This window comes from Plectrocnemia conspersa, unplaced genomic scaffold, assembly GCF_051122295.1.
Source record: "Plectrocnemia conspersa isolate PC_06_02 unplaced genomic scaffold, ASM5112229v1 ptg000010l, whole genome shotgun sequence".
NCBI classification, from domain to species: domain Eukaryota; kingdom Metazoa; phylum Arthropoda; class Insecta; order Trichoptera; family Polycentropodidae; genus Plectrocnemia; species Plectrocnemia conspersa.
In genome coordinates, this window is record NW_028277174.1 from 25,251,816 (window position 1) to 25,273,004 (window position 21,189).

Consider the following 21,189-nt stretch of genomic DNA (forward strand, 5'->3'; position numbering starts at 1 on the left):
ATATTAAAATAGATAAAATATGCAAATTAGTGTTAAACTGTAAACGTTAGAGAATATCACATTTTTTTTGTTTTTAAGCTTACTTAAATTTTATTTTCTGGACCGCCGAGCCGATCCGACGCATCACAAAAATGTTTCCTGACCCCTAAGCTACAGCATTACTATAAAACTAATTTAATAATCAAAGAACCTAGCAAATATAAAATATTTAATCAATCGTGCTTAATAATTAACGTTGAAAGGCTACATTATACACTGCGCAACAACCTACACAACATCTCGCGATAATTAAATTCTCAAAAAAAATCGCTATCGCTCGGGCGAATCTTTCGAAGCAGGTGCTCTCTTTCTCTTTCTCCCAGCCTGTTGCTGCTATTTTATTATAACTTAATTAAGGGTGATCGATAAACTCACCTATACTGCTCGAAGCCGAAATGAATCGGTTTTTATCTGATCACCCTCTAATCACTTTAGTCCATTTGTTGTGCCTGCTTCTATCGCCTGATCGATTGCGTGTGAAGTATTTTATTTTGTGAAAAGTTTCATGAAAATTCCCCACAGGCTTCTTGGAAATCATCTATCTTAACCGGGAAATACTAGACGTGTACATGTAGGTACCCCAGGCGCCAGACTTTCTCCAAAGTGCATCGAGTATGCAAGCATCGGCGTTGGATTGTGTGCATCATGCATAATACAGTACAGAGACGATCGCAACCCTCTTTTTGATCCGTAAACGATCGATTACATGATGATATGTACATGTGATTATATACTATGCAAAACTAATGATTTGTATGTATAATGAATGTAAAACAGAAATATCTGTGACAATATAAATATTAATTTACATCTATCGTTTGAGAGCATAACAACGTTCTTCACAAAGTAAATCATCATAATTTTACTACTTATACTTATATATTTATCAAATTTCTTATAAAAGTTAATCATACACTTATGATTTTTTTATTTTTAATTTAACAAATAATGATATATATTTGGCTATTTGGATTTTAAATTACAATAATACCATAATACTGCTGCTTTAAAATTAAATTTGTTATCGGTTTAGATGTCACACAGTCGATGTTGTGAATTTCGCTGATTTCTTTATTTATCGTAAATTTACGTTAATCCTATGCTTTGTGAAATATGTTTGGCTACACTTTGATATTATTTTATGATTTTAAATTTCAATAGTAGCATTTTCTTCTGCATTTTAATTGAAGTTATTATCAGTATAGATGTTACACTTATATAGAGTTATAAAAAATTCACGTGAAAATTTTTGCAGTTTCATTAAGATTTATATTGAAATTACATTCAATAATCTTTATAATATATATAATTGACTGAGCTTTAATTTTTTTTCTATGTTTTTAAATTGCATGAGTGACATTATAATGCTGCATAAAACTCGAAGTTATTACAGTTTTAATTTTTTTCTTACTTATGTATATTGTATTTTATATTTGAAGTACCCACTTATATGTTAAAATTAAACCCTACATATCTTCAACAACGATTGGAACCATTTTTTGTTACTTTCTTGAAATTCTTAGATTGTAAAATAAAATTGAAATTCTTGCATTTTTTTGCAAAATACTTTAGATAACAAAGCAAACCTTGTGCTTTCTTGCTGCTCTAGGAGCAGCAGAAAATCTTACAATCCAGAAAATATATTTAAATATAGTAACTCCAGTAACTCTAATAAAAATAAATGAAAAGATTATTACACATTTACAGTAAGCAATGCAGTATATTATAGTAATTTGGATAGATTTTCGAAAGTCATAGGTGATACCAAATGTTTTTAAAATAGGTTTAAAAAAGTTTAGAATGACTTAAATCTGATATTTAAATAGGATATGTTCTTATTTATATGTCTTTCAAATTAAACTTATTAAATTTAACAATGTGGATTATCGTAAGTGTTTTTTTTTTAATTATTTTTCGAGAATTCCTCGAGAAAAATAGAAAATTAAAAATTTTCCGTGTTGAGAGCCTTTTTTGTTACAAATTAAATTTGTGCAAATATTTATAAATGTTAAACAACCGCTGATTTTTTTTATACCGCTGCATAATAAAGAGTAGGTCCGTGTCAGATGTTTTAAATATGTATGCTTTCTTGGCTTTAGCTTTTAAAAAAGGTCGGAAGTATTTATATGGAAAAAAATATTTAACTACTCTAATCGGCCTTAGTTTTTTTCCAGCGAAAATTTCCTGAAGCACGTGTTTTCTAAAAAGTTATTTCAATAATAGTGTGTGATAATGTACCAACTAATATATTTTCATAAACGATTTAAGTTATATCTTTAATTTATTTTATATTTTGATCACCATTATTACAAAAATAAAAAACAGTGAAAATATTTTACATACATATATAAAAATATATATAATGTATTATTCTCTTTGAGAAATTAAAAACGAGAATTCTAATTTCTTGAGAAATAAAAAACACCGCGTTATGATAAAAATACCAATACAGCAGAACCAGCATTTACATTAAATTTTATATAAAGAAGTAAAGTATTGGATGCTGAAATATTTTTGTTGAGATCATGCCACAAATAATGGCTCTGACTGTACCAAAAAACTCGAAACACTTTAGTAATATTTTTATAAAAAATGGGATTTATAATAATTTACTAAAATAAATTAAGTTAATTTACAAAGTCTAACTGCAGTTATACATAATAAAACTTTGTAATAGAAACCTCCATCTATTTTGGATTTACAAATAATTGAATAGGATCTAAATGAACTTCCATTTGTAAGTTAGTATTAAATTTCTTAAATAATATGAATAGAGCCGATTAAAAAATAAAATGTGATTTACAGTAATTTAAATCTACTCTAATAATTTGCTACGTAATTATAATTATATTAATTTTTGCTTATATTATAATTTAGTTTATCAAATAAATTTTTGTCCAGCTGCTAAAATATTTCAAAGATTACGAAATAAGATATTTTTACTGTAAATTATAAAATGAATTTATTATTGAATTAATAATTTTAAGTTAATAATATTTTTTATCAAATCAGACTATAGAAAAACTATATTTTTTTATACGAAAATATATTTTTTTTAAATATAAATATGTACATATAATCTGGCATATGTTGAAGTGCCACATTAGCCGAATATTTAACACTTACAGTAAGGTTTAAGAGGAATGAAGTAGATATGCTATTATTCTGCAAGAAAATTACGCATACTAATAATTGAGGTAATATTATATACAGAGGACATTTGACGAAAATTGAAAAAAAAGGGTAATTAAGCCTAAGGGTTTTTTTTATAAATAAAATAGCATTTAATATTTATAAAGTTATAATTTTAGTATACCCAAAACTTTGCGGATATTTATTTTTATTATTTACTTCAAAAAATAGTATTTTTTTCACGCTGCAATGATTTACATTTACATGTAAAAAATGTCAGCTTAAAGTAAAATAGCTAAAAAAAATTATTCTAGACAAAATCTGTATTTAAATTTTAACTGTTTAATTTTATTTTATGCTTATTACTATAAAAAAATTCATGACTGGTGTGAAGCAATGATTATAAAATATTTAATTAGCTTATTTTATTATTTTGTAGCAAAGTTTGGGTTAAATACTCATTAATTTTTCTATAATGGCGCTGAATATTTTAAAATAATTATTCTCACGCGTTATAATGAGTATTTTATCGAGGCGAAAATGAATTCCCAAAATCTTGAAAGATACCTCAGCATATAATTTACATGTGGTATATTCGAGGTAAAAACTTGCAAATTTAAGAATGTAATTAAATTTAGCATAATCTTATTAGATAAAATATATTAATAGCTATGTAATAAAATACGCAGGCATGTGTTATCAATATTAACGAAAAGTTTTAAACGTTCAACATTCCAATAATAAATGGGCACTTATAAAAATTTATAGACTTTGGTCTTGTCGACTTTAACGAAAGACTGCAAACACCTCATAAAGTACTATTTTATTTTATTAACGATAAAATTTCATTTATTGCTGTGTTAAATGTGAACATAAATTGATTTATGAATCATTAATTGCAAATGGTTTTATGAATACTTAAAAATAATAATAAACATTCGGTGTAAAAATATTCAATTTATAATAGTTTTTTAATCCCATTAGATACGACCGAATATCGTAAGAATTTTGAGCGCGTTTCTATCAAATGTTTTTTATTACCATTTGGATCACAAATAACCGACAAACTTTGGTCTTTTTCAATTTCCTTTGTGCTGCATACTTTTGTCTCCATTATTGTGATATTTATGTACAGAAAATATTTCGCGATCGATTGAAAAAGGTACTGGCGTTTTCCGACGTTATTAATAAAATGCCAAAATGACATTTTCCCAAAAAAAGTATGCTTGGAATTTAGTGCATGATCCAATTCACAAAACCTCGTATGGTCGAGCCCTTCATAATTCAATAAATTTCGACGTAAATTAATACGCATTTTTTTATTTATAAATAATAAAACACAGATATGGAGCTTACTATTTATATACATATGTACAATTATATACATATTTTCCATAACAATTCTAATAGTTTATATTTTCAAAGCCGCAGCGAATTAAGTGCTATATGTAATTAATATTATAAAAAGCAGGTCCTCAATAATCTATTACATAAAATAATTTATTTTCTTCTGAAGGGTTTCGTTTTAATGGCGTGTGCATTACATAGGATGCACTTTAAGGTCTCATTATCTAAATTATGAGCGTTCGCTCTCGAAAATAGAACAGGATTCATGGAATTGGAATGGACTATTCAAGTAAATGAATGTATAAGCGGTTACGTGTCTATTTATTTACTGAACTATTTTTGCCTCATCGGAAACAAACTAGTTACGTCGTTAATATTTAACGGCGTTAAAGCGTATGCCATTAATTTCACGCCGTTAATACGCTCTATTAGATTAATTTAGCACGAAATTGCATTTTTGATCACTTGAGCTAATTATGGAATTTTCTGATGGACATTAGTGATTTACTTAAGAATCAATTAAAAATATTATACATTTTTAACTACTATTAAATTTAGTATTTTGAATATCAGCATTAAGTAGCTTTATTTATTTAAAACGTGCTTTTGCTAACAGCTTGATTGTCTTTTACCTTACTTTAAAAATGCTTTAAAAAGTGATATTCTGGTGGCGAGTTATCTGATGATAAGGTACATAAACCTAAATTAAAATCCTTTAACTTCCACTGTTTCACAGTTATATTTTTTAAGCAAATCAGTTAATTCTTCCGGCGATATGAACAATCGATATTTGTGAGTTATTTTTGGTGTAACTTTCATTACACTTTATACACTTGACCTTTAATATAAATATTACTACATAACCAAATTTTGGTCAAAATAGTGGATGATAACTTTTGATTTTGATTCACTCACTATAATATACATCGTACGAAGTTATGTTATATGTTAATATTTATCATTTCTTGCTATTGTAACATTAAATAAATGCTATTAAAGTATAATATAAACAGCAATCGATTTAAAGACATCTGTGTGTGTGTTTTTTTTTCATAAATTCGGTTTGTAATTTTCGTTCATTTTCTCTTCTCCTTTTATTTTCCATGGCATTTTACGTTATGCCGCTCGAGATTTTCCCAACAGCGCATATTTCACACGCGCAACCGAGTTTTCTCGTGAAAAACTTCCAGGCCGATTCGGCTGTAAGTAATTTATATCACTTGTGTGCGATCTCTGTACGTCTGCCTGTTACTTTTCCAATTTTTCCAGGTTTACACGTTTTTCATATTTTTTTTTCTTCTTCTTTCTAACCGCGGCGCTCCCATTATCCTAAATTGTTACGGAGAACGCGTAACTTGGCTGTTTGATGTATTCATCAGCTTTTTCAAAATTAAATTTAAATATACATCCCATTTAGTTATTAAACCGGAATGTTTTCATCCTTTATGAATAATAAAAAAGTATGTTAAAAAAATATATATGGAATTCGTATAAAAAAATATTGTCTTATATCAATAATAATTATTATTAGAAAGACTTCAAAAAATCAACAATTGTTTTAACATGCGATTTAATTTATTTTTAATTAATTAAAATCAAAGCAAATAATAATTAATGTAGCAATTGATTCAATCAAAATCATAACATTGATAAGCTGTTTTTATTTGTCAATTTAACATTATTTTTTAATATGATTTTGTAGAAAATGTCTTTTACATTTGTGATGATTTAATGAACTTCAAAATATTATCAAGTGACTATTATCAATAAAAAATAGAACTTCTTCTCAGGCTCATCAAATTCATTATGAATATGTTGGTAAATGAATAAATATGTATTCCTTAAATACAATGCTTAATATATATTTTCTAAGCTACGTTTCTTTACTTTTCATGTATTATTTTTATTATGATATTAAGCTTTTATATTAATATTGCTTTTATTTTTTAATTTCAGGTGAGTACCGATACATCCGTTTTGATTTATCTCCGCTTATTGTTGTAAGGTATGTTATATTCTAGTATATGCGTATCTATTCTTTAAAATTACCGTAACCAGTAAAACATAATTCATTGTGTTATAAACATTTTTTCTACTGGACAATAACCAGGATATACGCTCAATAAAATCGACCTCATTGATGTCGCTCTGAACAATACGATAAAAAGCATTCCATATTTTTTATATCTATATAATCAATCATATTTAGGGAAAGTCCATGCAATTTTTTTTTTATTTAATATTGTCTTTTATCGAAAAAATCTGTAGGTTTCACTTAAAATAAGAAAAACGCCATAAATTCGACGCTTAAAAATAAAACCCGAAAATGGACTAAAGGTGCCTTTGCGATAACTCTTTCGATCGAACCTTCGCCAATTGCTTCTATTTCGTTCGTTTTTATTGTTGTCGCAAAACAGAAGGGTTGATGCATTGGCTGGAGAGGCTTTTGTAGATAAGTGATTAAAACGACCAGTCAACGCTTTCGCTCGATTTTATTATCGGCATAAAAAGGGCTATTTGCGGAATTTTGTTAGCTCAAATTATTTATATAAATCTCTATTATCGCAAAATTCAATATATATTCCCTTGAGTTGAATTATTTATTATATATATGTATTTTTAAATATAAAAAAATAATTCTATAGTCTTGATTAGTATGATTATAATAATAATTAAATTTTTCTCTCGGTGCCTCGTCATTTTATACGTTAATTATGTTTACAAATAGATGTGGTTGAAAGTATATTATTTCAATAACAGGATAAAAGCTACCAGCTCTTAGCTGTGTGAAATTAATTCGTTGAAACCTAAATCCAGTTGTCGTATTTCAAAGGCAGAGTTTTTTTAAATTATGTGGTGTTTTATTACACTGAAGAATCTTTAAAATGTAATCCTGTATTAAAATTAGTGTTATTTTTCTTAGAATTAATTTTAACTGCAATGAGCTAATACATAATACGTATTCAGTTCTCTCGCATAAACACGAATTCGTCGCCATTGTATTTTACGATCGCACTATGTGCACTCAGAGTTACTTACGCTCGAGTGTAACATCGCGACAGACGAAATGATCATCCCTCTTTAATAATGAATGGGGTAAGAAGACGTAACTCTGTCTTTGAATAGGCAAATTGAATACCTCGAATACTCCGTCGGGGTAATTCTCCGGAATCACGCCGGATCTCATCCCCTTGGCTTTTCCGCCCTTAATGGGATTACTGTCTTAGTGCCTCGGTCAAATGAAAGGAGAATAATTCGATATTCTTTGGTCATTTTTTTTCACCCCTAATGACAAATGTGTGCATTATTATTTTTCTTTGCCGCAATAAGTTCATCAGCTATACTATATTAACTAAAATACGTTATTAGAAAATAGTAATGAGGGTCAATGGGTAAGAAGAATTTCGACGCATGACATGTATGGCACAAGAGCGTGGGAGCGGACTCTATCACCTGCATTCCATATAGGGCTTAAGTTTATGGTTTATCTCACTCCCAAGACCTCGAGCAAATAATCCGACCCACAAAAGCTCCGTAGCGTTATTATACGCTGCTTCAAATCCCGATTTTAAGATGTGTCGTTGTCCGTAAACCAATAATACTACCCGAGGATAAATACGCATGTATGTTTGCCTTTGATGATTTAACGGCTAGATTAAAAACTATGCCCTTTTCGGTTAAGTAAATATGGTGGTTATGGTTTTTTTTCTATTCCCTTTGAACGCTTTCTTGAAATTTTAAGTATCATCTTACAAAAGTGGGGGTGAATGAGTAACCATGTGTCTTTGGTGCTTCAGATTTTTTCTACTGTATCTTTCAACTGGAATTATAAAAATGTACATAATAGATGATGATATTTTGCTACTTTGATGCCATAAATATATGTATATTTTATCTATATGTATAATAAGACACTATTTTTAAGTGTATCAGTATTTTTTAATAACAGTATAAGGTTTCGTTTTATAGATATCGTTGATGTTTTTAAAATGTAATTATATAAAATGTATCCCTAGAGCTTTGTATATATATATATTATATTTATTAAAAGCTGAGTTTATAATTATGGATTTTTAAGAATATTGAAAAGTAAAACTTTTGATGTATATATTATATTATATATACATATAATCAAGGGCCAGTATTTTTTTAAATTAAATGATCAGTATTATAGTTTTTAAATTAAATAGCTTATTATATTTAAGCCGAATGTTGCTATTTGAATATAGAACGATAATGTCAAGTTATGAACCTTAAACATTACTTACTTAGTTATATTTATACTGTACTAAGCACTGTTTTGTCTAAAAAGTAAAAATGTTATATATCCACTGTTTAACTAAATACGATGGATAATAAGGTTAATTTTTTTTATATATTTTGTCATACATTTTATATTTATTAGTTTGATATTGTTCTAATATCTTATCATATGTCTATATGTAAAACATGAAAAATATTATATAATATAAAAATTACTGTAGAGATTTATCTGATTTATTCATTTTTGATTTCTGTGACATATCGTGTTGTTGAAAAGTCTTTAATTTAGATATATTAAATATATACTAAGTATCATTATCAAATATTAGAATTAAAAAATAGTTATATTCCTTAAATCAGCAAGTTATTAAATCGTATATCAAGTTCTTGTATCATTGTAGAAAATATCTGTGCCATATAAAATAATATATAAATAAGCATTCTATAATTGAATTGCTTCTATTTGCTTTTTGACCAATTTTCTTTTATTCTATTCTTAATATATTTACCTATATACATATATATAGACAAAATAGTATTTCAATAATAATATTATTATTACACAAAAATATGATTACTAAGTATTGATTCCGCAGTTATCAGTTCGTGAGTGCGCTCACGAATTTCGGGTCCTTTTAGGGTCGACCCTCATTTTAACCAAATCGCGGTTAAGATTCGACAATCGGATTTCGACGGCCGATTCGCAAATTGGGACTGTTGCCGGAACAAACACAGTCATTATTGTGGTCGTTTACGCTATGGCAACTGTCGGGTTCGGATACCACCGAGATTTTTTGTTGTCCTTCGTTGATACGTTCAAAGCTCATATATAGAGGGTTGAGTAGAGATGTCTTATTCCTTTGCCTTTATTGAATGCTAAATAATTTGTTATTTAAAGCTTTGAGTAGACAAATTGCTTTATATTTAACAAGATTCTATAAGATAGTAATAATTTACAACATATGTAGTAAATAGTCGGATCGATTTCGCTAGTCGCACGACTTTTTCTACCATTTTTTGCTACTATCTATTCAAAATGCTCACATGTGTTGCGTGAAGATGCGATCGAGAAATTCCATCTATTGTAGACCGGTTGACATGTTTTCTACCTGAGCGTGTGACATTGTGCAGATTCCTCAAGCTGTTCTATTATATACATATGTACATGCATGTGCTCATAAATAAATAAGTTATAATTTGCAAAGCTTATTTTTTAATAAATAAATCAGATTCCGTACAATATAAATTAAATATTATTAAATCTATGTGATCAAATTTTCTGACCGCATTATATTATATATTATATATGTATATACACTTACTATATTGGCATTTTCAGCATTTCGGTTAACGATGGAAAAGAGAATAATCCTTGGTAACGGTTCGACCGATCCTTGAACAAATATTTACAAAAGCATCGCTCAATTATTATTGTTCATAATTAATAAAGTACATATTTACTTTGAACAACATTTATTTTTCAAAGTCTGTCTATTATAATAATAAATTACACCGATGTGTTTCTCACAAGGTTAAAAATTACACGCCCTTATCTGAAGTATATCTTACTAAGAAATTCCACTATTTTTAAATGTTTACATAACTAACTTTTTGTATATGTTGTTTGTCTATAATAGTAGTAAGGCGACTAAAATACTAATCGACATTGGTTGCTTAGACTTTTATTATAGGGATCCTGAAACTTAAATTATTGCCACCAGACAGATAAAGCAAATTGCAATACTGCATTAGGTTCTTAGGAATTCATAATGGTTAAAGCCTAGATAAGAACGACTTTCGGTCATGATAATGTATACTGCAACGAGTCTAGCTGCACAGGAATGTATCCAGGGCTTTTTTTAAACAAAAAAGGTGCTGGAACTCACTTCTTGTTAAGCATTTTACTAAATAAAATTATATTCTAATATCATGTAAATTAAATTTAAAACAGCTTTTGCTATGCCACAATTTTTTTTTTGAGCGATTGATTTATTTCTGCTTTTGACTGGTGACATCAATATCTGGATTTTTTGATTATATCATTTTCCGTTGAAATTTTGAGCTTACAATTGATATTCTGCAATGGTTTTAACAAAAAATTTAAAGCCCCTTTGACCATCAACAAAAATCGTGAGATAATTGTCAATAACAGCTACTTTACAAAAACAAAATACAAAAAAGATAAAATTGTCTATCAATAAATTGATTGATAGATGGTAAATGGAAGTAGCTAAAATTACAATGACAAAGTTATCAATTTGTTTGGTTAGGTTCATCTTATATATTCTAATGTAGTCTAAGCATGCTTTTGGAAAATAATGCATATCGATTTGCGTTAATGCACCTATAGATTTCAATTCTTTGGACAAGTTCAAATTTGCTTCTCCTGTTCGATATAAATATGTTCAAAAGGTGAAAGGTTACATTTGAAAGTATGACCTTTAGTGATTGAAAAATCAATGGTAATAAAAGAATATAAAATTTATTAAGTAGCGTCGAAATATGTATGCAATCCTCTTGCGGATCGTCGACGATCGTCTGCTCGGCGTTTTTTCGCGTTTCCTTGTTTTCCCGATATCGTCTAATGGATTAGGCTTGTAGAAGCGCCTTGTAAAGTGTATTGTCTTATAAATTATCCAACGTGGGCGCACGTGCAACTCTTGGCTCGATTTCAGAATTTGCTGATTTTCCACAGAAATTTTCCCTCTGTGTTTTGTAGTAGAAATTAACCTCCAATATCCGTCTATGGGATGAAAACGGAAAGCGAAACCCTCAACCCCTGCGGCTATTTTACCTGTGTATAATTAGGGTGGTTTCATAATTGAATCTACACTGGAAATGCACCACCTTGAATTTAAAGGGTGTTTTCATTTGGTAATTATGAAATATAATCCGCCAAAGGCGATGGAATGTTTACTCCTTAAAAAATATATGTTTATATTTATATAAGTAATTTTGAGAAATTTGAGCACGTACCTTAACCCGAGATTTAATATTTCATTCTGATTCCGACACTTGGCACTGCAACGCACTGCGCAAAATAAATATGCACACATGTATAAAATGCCCTACTTCCATATTTAAAAAAAAAGTATTCATATAATAAACTCCTGTTTAATTTAATATACATATATATAGAAAAAAATCTGAGTTAATAAATCGATATTAACTCTTTCAATTAATTGTGACGAAGTTACTGCAAACCTTTCAATTTAACTTTGCATAATACGTTTATCGAATTTCCATTCATGAAAGGAAAAATCGCTGATAATTTGGGCGTACAAAAAATTGTTTTAAACTGTATATATATATGAATGTATATTTACTCATTTTTAATATATTGAAAGTAAATAGACTATGAAGGGTATGTTTCATAGCAGTTTATCAGAAAAATACGTCAAGTATTTTTATTAAATCTTATGAATATTAAAAGATTTTTTGTTCATGATTGATTACGCTTTCATAAGCATATATTCTACTAACCTTTCCTGATATACAACGTTAATAATTCAATAACATCATTCAGCTACACAACTATCTTCTCTTTAATCAACTTAATCTATCATCTGTATATCACAGGAAAATTAAGTCGATATACAAAATATATTGTAATATAGTTTAAAATCATAAAATAAGACATTACCGTTAAAAATGAGAATATTTATTAGTACTCTTATAATGATTGTGAGATATTTATTTATATAATTCAATAAATTTCACTAATTCAATGAATTACTATTTTATAATAATTATTTGGTTTAGAAATAAAACAATAAAAAAATCCGATTTTACTTATTCTATTTAATTGATTATTTTTACCTTGAAAAATGCTTCATTTGAAGAAACAAATGGTATTCGAAAGTCCGGTGAATACAGAGGCTGAAATAAAACTTCCTAAACAGGGTTACAGATTTTATCCCGAAGCAATTTAGCAGTCTCTTTTTACTTAATCTAGTTAAAAGTTGCGATATAGACTTGTACCTTGTTTTCCCATTTTAAAATAAATAATTCCTGTGGAATCCTATCATACACAAAGAAAAGCATTTTAGGGTACAAATCAGATTTAGGTATCGCAATTGCCCTTTCTACGAGAGATAGCCAGTGCTTTTCTTAGTCACGATTTAATAAAATACCTATTTTTCGTCATGGATTGTAATTGTTTTTTTTTTTTCGCAAAAGAGTGTGTGTTTATAGTCGTTTTGGTGTAGTGATTAAATAATTAATTTAAAACACAAAATATTTGGGTAGTTAATACAAAGTACCGATCTTGTTTGATAAATATTCGATGGTTACCGATAGATATACTTCAGTTTTAGCTCGTATGACTATTTCATCCCCAAGGTGTGTATTTTACTTCAAGGCTTATCCATAAAATTTCCGGCAATGTCTGACATGACATTTTTTATAAATTGTTTTACCAGCATTTTTTCTGTAGTATCTAGGAGTTATAAATTAGAAGTGATCCATCAACACAAAAAGTAGCTACATAGCCTTTTATTTAATATTATAATAACATGTTCATTATAGTAGGAATTTAATATAAACTAATCCTGGGCAAAGACAATTTTTGCGGTTTGCTTGTTGCTCGAGCCCGTTTATGAAATAGCAATAATTTTCTTGTTAACAGACGCACAAAGGCAATAACAACGCACCAGGTACATTAAAATACCGAATGTGATACGCGAAACGCACAGCTAACGACCGTTCGTTAAAAGCGGGCGCCAATATAATATAAAGCTAATGTTCTATTGCTAAGTCGATCTGATGTTTTTATGCGGTGCAATAAATCGTAATTTATTTAATGGAATGTGTTTGTGTTTATAGCGCATAAAGTCGCACGAAAATACCGCAACATTTTTGAGAAAATTTCCTTTTGTAATTTACATTGTAATATTTATGAAGTAAAATATTCAGTAATGTTTATCGCTAGATAGTCAAATAATGACTGAATAACCACGACATACTTTTAATATTATGTCATCTAAGCTTAAGCTAAATGATAAAAGTTGCGTAACACATTTTTCATAAAATGAAGAAAAATATACTTTTAATGCCTTTTAATTATTACTTTGATTGATTTAATTTTTTAAGTCTTTACGATTTATTTTTGTAAAATTACATTGTTTTTATTAAAAAAAACAGAATATTCTTTATAAACATTTATATTTAAATCATTTTTAATATAGTAACAAAATTATAATCCACGCGTAAATAACATGGATACTGAATTTTTAATCACCCGTGAATTTTAATTGGTTTATTCGGTTTTTTTCTGACGCAAAACATTAGATTTTGTAATTTTATATTTTTTTCTTAGGCAAAGCACTGGATAGTATATTTATAATTTTTATTCTAGACCACCTACCTGGACGATTTAACCGTTGCAAAACTACTGATGCTCTCTGGCGTCTCTAAACTTTCTGAAAATTGAGTACAAGTTCAGTTTATATATTAATTTCCATGTGAACTGATTGATGTCATATCATATCATTGAGTGCTCCTATGATAAACTTAAAAAATACCATTATTCCTAAACCTACAAATATATTATATGTATCCGTAGTATTAAATACTTCATTTACTGAGATTTTATGTTCCAAATCTATATTTTAGTATTTTAAATATGAATCTTACAGTTGCATCACAAATTCTAGTAGTTTTAGTTATTAAAAATGCGATGAAATAATTCTAAAAACCAGATCGATATAGTCAATACTGACTTTTAAAATCATTTGACGAAAATATGTGTTTCTCAATATGTAAGCTATGGCAATCGTCACTTTCTATGGTACCACTGGGAGCACATATGTAAATATCCTCTGTTTTTTTTTGTAATTAATAACGTTGTCGCAAAATTAAAAAAAATATATACAACTATTTATGTAGTATGACGGCATATAAACGAGTATTATTACTAATTACTTATATAATACACTTTTATAAAAATATTTGACAATTTTTTTAAAAGATTAAAAATTAAATATACCAAGACTATCTGTATATTTTAAAAAAGTTCTATGTAATTGTAATAAAAAAAGATGTTTTACCCCTGAATATGTTGCGAGTTTGTACTGGTTAACCATTATGGTTATTGTTTTAATACAGTTTTATATGTTATGAACATACCTTAACAATCGATTGCATTACCGAGATAAGATAAGCTGCTTCTGGCGAACCTTATGTTTTGTCAAAGTTTAGCAATTTATCTCTTTCATGAAATTCGTATCCATTTTAAAAACAGATGTTACATAATTGTTTAGTTTATTTTCTCTGTCTATGTTTATTCATTCGTCGCGCTTCGATCCCAGTTCATATTTTAGTAAAGCGATGTACGTAAGTGTATTTATAAGTTATCCTATTCATATGGAAGTTTGTGAAAGGCGATCTTTCAAGAATTATTGATTGACTTAATAGATATTCAGAATTTCGAATCTCACGATAAATATTTTAATTCAATTAAAAGTTTTTAATTCTATTGTGGTGAATGTGAGCGCTTTTATGGATAAATTATTCGAGTGGCAGAATATACGCAATCGTTTTAATGAAATATTTAAATTAATTAACCCTTACCAATCGGATTTTTTTCAAAGGTTCGGAAAATGACTTAATTGATATAAACATACATATATTCATATGGACTATGGAATTATATTTATTTCTCGCGTATGTAAGAAAATTATATAGTGACCATAAATGAAAATGTTTTACATAAATATTATTTATAATTAATTATATTTACGAACTATTTTTTAGTTAAATTTCAGATTTAGTCACATATTTATATTGCGTTTTAGAATAGATGAATATTATACAGATTATTGAATCAATAATAAATCTATTAAATAGAGACATTGTCTTCATATTATTACAACCACAATTATCTTTAAGATTAGTAGATAGCACACTATTGCGGTATTTAAGAAACTGAAACAATACGAAAAAGCCTATTTATCTGATCATTATAGATTTTATTTATTCTGTATTGCTAATAATAGCAAATGTTTTTTTTTATATTTATTAGACAATACTTTGCCAATTACTGTTTTTGTAATATTTTTATTCATTCAGGCTAAATCGCTTTTACATTGTATTAATTCTGCAACCAATAATTTTTTTCGTATCGCAATCTCAGATTTTTCATTGCAGCTTTCGTTCATCAAAATTGCTTCTCTAAAATTTGACTAAGGAATTTGAATTCTTGTGCATGAAGCTTAGCTTTCGCTACTGTTTCAGAGAGCTGTGCTTTTCCTGTGAAGGAAAAAGGAGGATTTGATTTTTTAATATTGTTGATAACATTAGACGACATTTCAATCCATGCAATAGTGGTATAATACCCTTATTTTTGTACATTTTCATGGCGATATTATGGTCACCGGCTTGACCATACCGATTTTTATCGATTCATTTTTACTTCAATCAATTTTGCAATGTTCAATAAAAACGTTTTTAAAGCAGGCCAATAACACATATGTAAGTCGCACTGAAAAAAGTTTTTTTTTAATAATCACTTTCAGATGCGAATTGTTATTTAACGAGAATTGTTGCGCGCCGAGTCGATTAGTAAAATGAGACGTCGTCAATGGTCGTTAAGCGTTATTGTTTTGGCTGCGCGAAAATTTTCAACGGAAAGTCTCCTACCGCCGCCTTCTTATCTCTCTCGTTCGCTCTCCTTCTGAACAGCACAGAAAACTACAGAGCCTGCCCCAGGGCGAAAGCCCTACGCCGTCGACGAAGCTTTAGTCGCGTCGCGAACGCCATGCCGGTAGCACGTGTGACGTCACTTCCGGCCGAAGTGGCGCGAGACCGAACACGACACGATTCTCGACCACACGCCTAACTTTGAAATTTCTTACATTATGTGATTAAAAAAAATAAACTGTTAATCGAAAAATATTATAATAAATACAGAGTACGCGTGACACGTAAGTAGAAGTTTACGAGCACTCGTTTATTTTGTACGTCACACCTGTTGATCGATCATTTTATTGTACATGTAAAATTGACACTGAATGGTTCCCTTATTACTCCACATTCGTATATTAAATTATAATATGTTTACGTATCTATAAAACTGTTTAAAATATGCGACAAAGTATTTATTATACCAAGAAATTGGGATTAAGATGTGTTTAAATGTCATATTTCAATGAAAACATATCATGCTCATGTTTACGACTATATATAAAACTTTGTTTTAGCAATTTCGCAGAAACTACCAAAATGTTTTTATTAGATCGCGCATATGTAAATGGAGTAACACAAGTAAAATATCATGTGCTGTTCACGTTTCGATTGTTTATACAACGATGTAGTTCATGTGTATTTGTCTCTGTGTCTGTATGTCACAGCTTTTTATATCCGCAATTGCGCAAAAACTTTCTGACGATTTTAATCAATGAATTCATAAATTTGCAGTTATTATTGCAAAATTTTTTGTCTATCAAAAAAAAACAAGAAATTATTTTTTTAATTTTAAATTATGCCATCGATTCTTTATATTTTGGTACCTAGAATTTAAAACACATAAAATAAAAAGTGATAATATTTTACGTTACGTTCATATATTGAGAAATAGACAATAAAGATATGTTTTTAAATCGCTATTAATCGTACTAAAAAACATGCTATATTCACTTTATTTAATACAATATAAAATTAAAATATATATATACTATATATAGTATTAAATTATTCGAAAATGTATTAGTTTCGTAGTATATTTTTTTTATTAAATCTATTATATTCTCATCGAAAAATTACTATATTTGGCTTGAATGTTCATATTTCGTATTAAATATTTTATTTAATTCATAATATTCTAATCGAAAAATCTATTATTTAAATTTAAATATAAATATTTACATCCACAACTAAATTTCTCGAAAATAATATTTTTTATATTTTATAATCTTATCGATTTCGCTTTAGCTTTTTGATTGAATATACTAAAATTGAGGTAAATCTTATTTAATTAATTATTAAAATTATTATTAAAAATTAAAAAAGTATTCAATATTATTTAAAAGTACGTGGAATTAAAAAACACAAAGTAAAAAGTATTATTAGATACGACCATATTTTACATTGAATATCTTTTATGCATAACTTTTACAATTATATATTGCGAAATAAACAAAAATTATATTTTTTAATTTCCTAATATTCTCATAAAAAAAACTTGCAATATTTACTTTTATTAACAATATAAAATTGAAATATACATATTTAATATACCACAAAATTTCTCGAGAAAACTTTTATTGTACTTTTTAAATCAGAGCAGTTTCGCTTTAAATTTTTAATTGAAAGTTTTTTTCTTAAATACAACATATTCTAATCGAAATCCCTAGTTTATTTACTTTTTATAATAAAATTAATTAATCATTATAAAAATTACGTTAAAATATTGTATTTTTATATTCATGTCAATTTTACTTTAAATTTCATATTATCTGATTTTGAAATCTGTTTTTATAATAATATTAAATTTAAATGTATATATTGAATCTAAATATTGCTAGCAAATTTCACTTTATATTTTTAATTACAGAGTAAATATTTTTTTCATAACATTATTAAATTTAAATATAATCTATTACTAAATTCCTCGAAAATAATATTTTTATATTCATAACATAAATCAGAGCAATTTCATTTTATGTTTTGATTAAATATTTTAAGTTTAGAGTAAATATTTTTTAAAAATCATAAAATTCCCATCCAAAACTTTACTAATTATACAATATTTTAAGTGAGAAATTTAGTTTTGGGTGTAATTTTTTATTTAAACATATAATTTTTTTAAAGAAAAATGAAATGAAATATTATTTTATAGAAATAAATTGAGCGCTTAAATTGTTTTACTAATATTTTGTATACATTAATACAATTTTAGTGAAAAGACGTTGCGTATATATTTTTATGTTTTTTTAATTTTAGATCATTACAAAATTTTCAAGGTAAGATTCTTACCCGAAATATTAACCATTCAATAGCATTTTTAAATGTAATTATGAATATTTAACCCACCATTAAATTGCTTCCAAATATTAAATTGTGTTTTATAAATCAGAGCAAGTTAAATGTTTTAATTTCGGAGTAAACTTTTTTAAACTCATCTAAAAACCTTCAATAAATACTTCATTATTATTAACAAATATATTGGTAATAATATATACCATTAACACATATAGTTTTAATCAATTTTTCTTTTATTTTAAGAGTTAATATTTTTATCAAAACTGTACTTATACTTACTTTCTTTAAACATAAATATATAATCTATCGCCAAATATTGATGTATAAATATTGAAGTTTTTGTGATCAAAATAAACATAAAATGTGATATTTTTTAATGAAATGATTTATTTTTGTGTATTTTAGATCGAACACATTTTAAAAACTTCTAAATAAATTAGTTAAAAATCGAAATACGACCATATTTAACGATCGTGTGGTTAATATTTCGTGCAGAATTTTACATTGAAAATTTTGCATTTATCTTAAGTTTAGAAAATACAAATATTTGCTAATATAAATTTGAATTGCATACACACTTTTTTTTTATTAAATTTACATATTTATTTTTCCTAGAAATATTCTTGTATTGTATTTTAAGAAAAATATAAAACCAATAATAAATTACTCAAAAATATTAATTGTAATAATTACGTTAAATTTAAAAAAAAATAATCGAAAATCTAATCACTTAAATTCAAAGGTTTTTTTCGATATGATATTAATTAATCTCAATTTTTCGATATGAACCTAAAAATAGATTCTATATAAATGTAAATCTGGTTGGAGTTTTTTCAATTGAATATTCAATTTTTGGGTAATTTAAAAATCATTATTACTAACTTAAAATTACCCCGAAAATATTTTTTTTTAATTATAATACGTTCTTAAATTTTTATTAAAAAATACCGAAGAAAAATTATTATAGATTTATTGTATAAAACGAAACTTTGCGCTTCGTGCCCAAAAACTCACAACTCATAATTTAACTAATTTTTTTTTATTTATTGCTTTCTTAGTGAACTTGAAATCATAAATATTTATCAAATAAAGATCATGATAAAAATAAAAATCGAATGAGAAACGTCGTGTTTCGTACATTTTAGAACATTATTATTAAAACATATTTTACCTAAAATATTATATTAATTTCATATCTATTTATTGTTCTTATTACCAATTATTTGCACATCTAATTTATTATCGACTAATTTTTCTTAACTACGCAATATTTTAATATATATAAAACATTTTCAAGCCGCGGGTTAAGACACTTATTTACTTATATGTTCATGTAGACATACATAATATACTAGTATACATTCGTACATATATACATACGTGTAAAGGAAAGTTCACGGCCCACGTCTAATGTCCTACTTCCTAATATAAATTATAGATAAAACTTGGGTGAAAGGTGACAGACAATTAAACACAGTTGAATGGAGTGGTAGTGGTAATAAAATATAATTATGATTTTTTTATTATATCATAATAACATAATATAATTATATTTGTTTTTATAATGTATTGTAGTAAAACATCTACATTTTTATGATGCAAGAAAAACAAGAGCCCTATCGTGAGTGGGTCTCGTTAACGCTCGCATTCTTAAAATTCTTCTGTGGAACTTTTTAGAGTAGAATTCCGTAATGAAGTGGCGTATTATTATAACGTTTATGTACTGGAAACACTGCCGACGACAAACCCCTTAGATAGAGAAGTATGTGATATTCTGAATTGTTTCATAAATATCTTCCCCACCTATTCTCTACATATTTATATAAACTCATTGAAGTATGAAAAGTTCCATATTTTTTCAATAAATCAAATAAACACGATACAAATTTATAAAAAATGTTATCAAACATGTCTTCAAAATATTTTTTTGTCGTGAAATTTTATATTTCGCATTTGATTAATAAGCTTTAAGAAACACTGATAATCGGTGGGAGAAATTGAAATGTTAACTAGTCCTGGTTGTTTCTGAAGTAACACATTCTTTACACGTTCTAGTTTGTAGATCGTGTCCGTGTTTGTTTGGCCACTGAATTGAACTCTTAAGAATTAATTATATATAGCTCTGATATGTTTTATTCTTAAAAAATAGTTGCAACCTGAATTATATATTACTTATGTACATATTAATTATGTATTAGTTTACTATTCTCTTCAAATAAAGAATTGATACGGTCTTAAATAAATATTCTCTTCACAAATATATAATATAATTCAGATTGATCCATTTAGAATTAGAGTATTGTGGCATTTCATAAGTTATTTTTAATCATGAATATATTATCTTTAACGTTCAATTCCCTTCTTGAAAGCCTTTCTTGGCTTTGAGCAAAAAAAGCCTTGCAGTTTATTTTCCACTTCGTTCACTCTTCC

The 21,189-nt window shown here is 27.0% G+C and overlaps 1 protein-coding gene across 14 annotated transcripts in view; it reads left to right on the forward strand.

The window, feature by feature from the left end:
• The window catches only part of ASPP (Ankyrin-repeat, SH3-domain, and Proline-rich-region containing Protein), a 368,351-nt gene that overhangs the window by 248,141 nt on the left and 99,021 nt on the right, over positions 1 to 21,189 (forward strand). The window contains exon 1 of one of the 14 annotated variants that reach the window (XM_088194927.1): positions 16,520 to 16,703. The exons of the other annotated variants lie outside the window; for them this stretch is intronic. The gene's annotated coding sequence lies outside the window, so the exon portion shown is untranslated. Of the gene's footprint in view, positions 1 to 16,519; positions 16,704 to 21,189 lie in introns of those variants that run through there. 14 annotated transcript variants of the gene reach the window in all.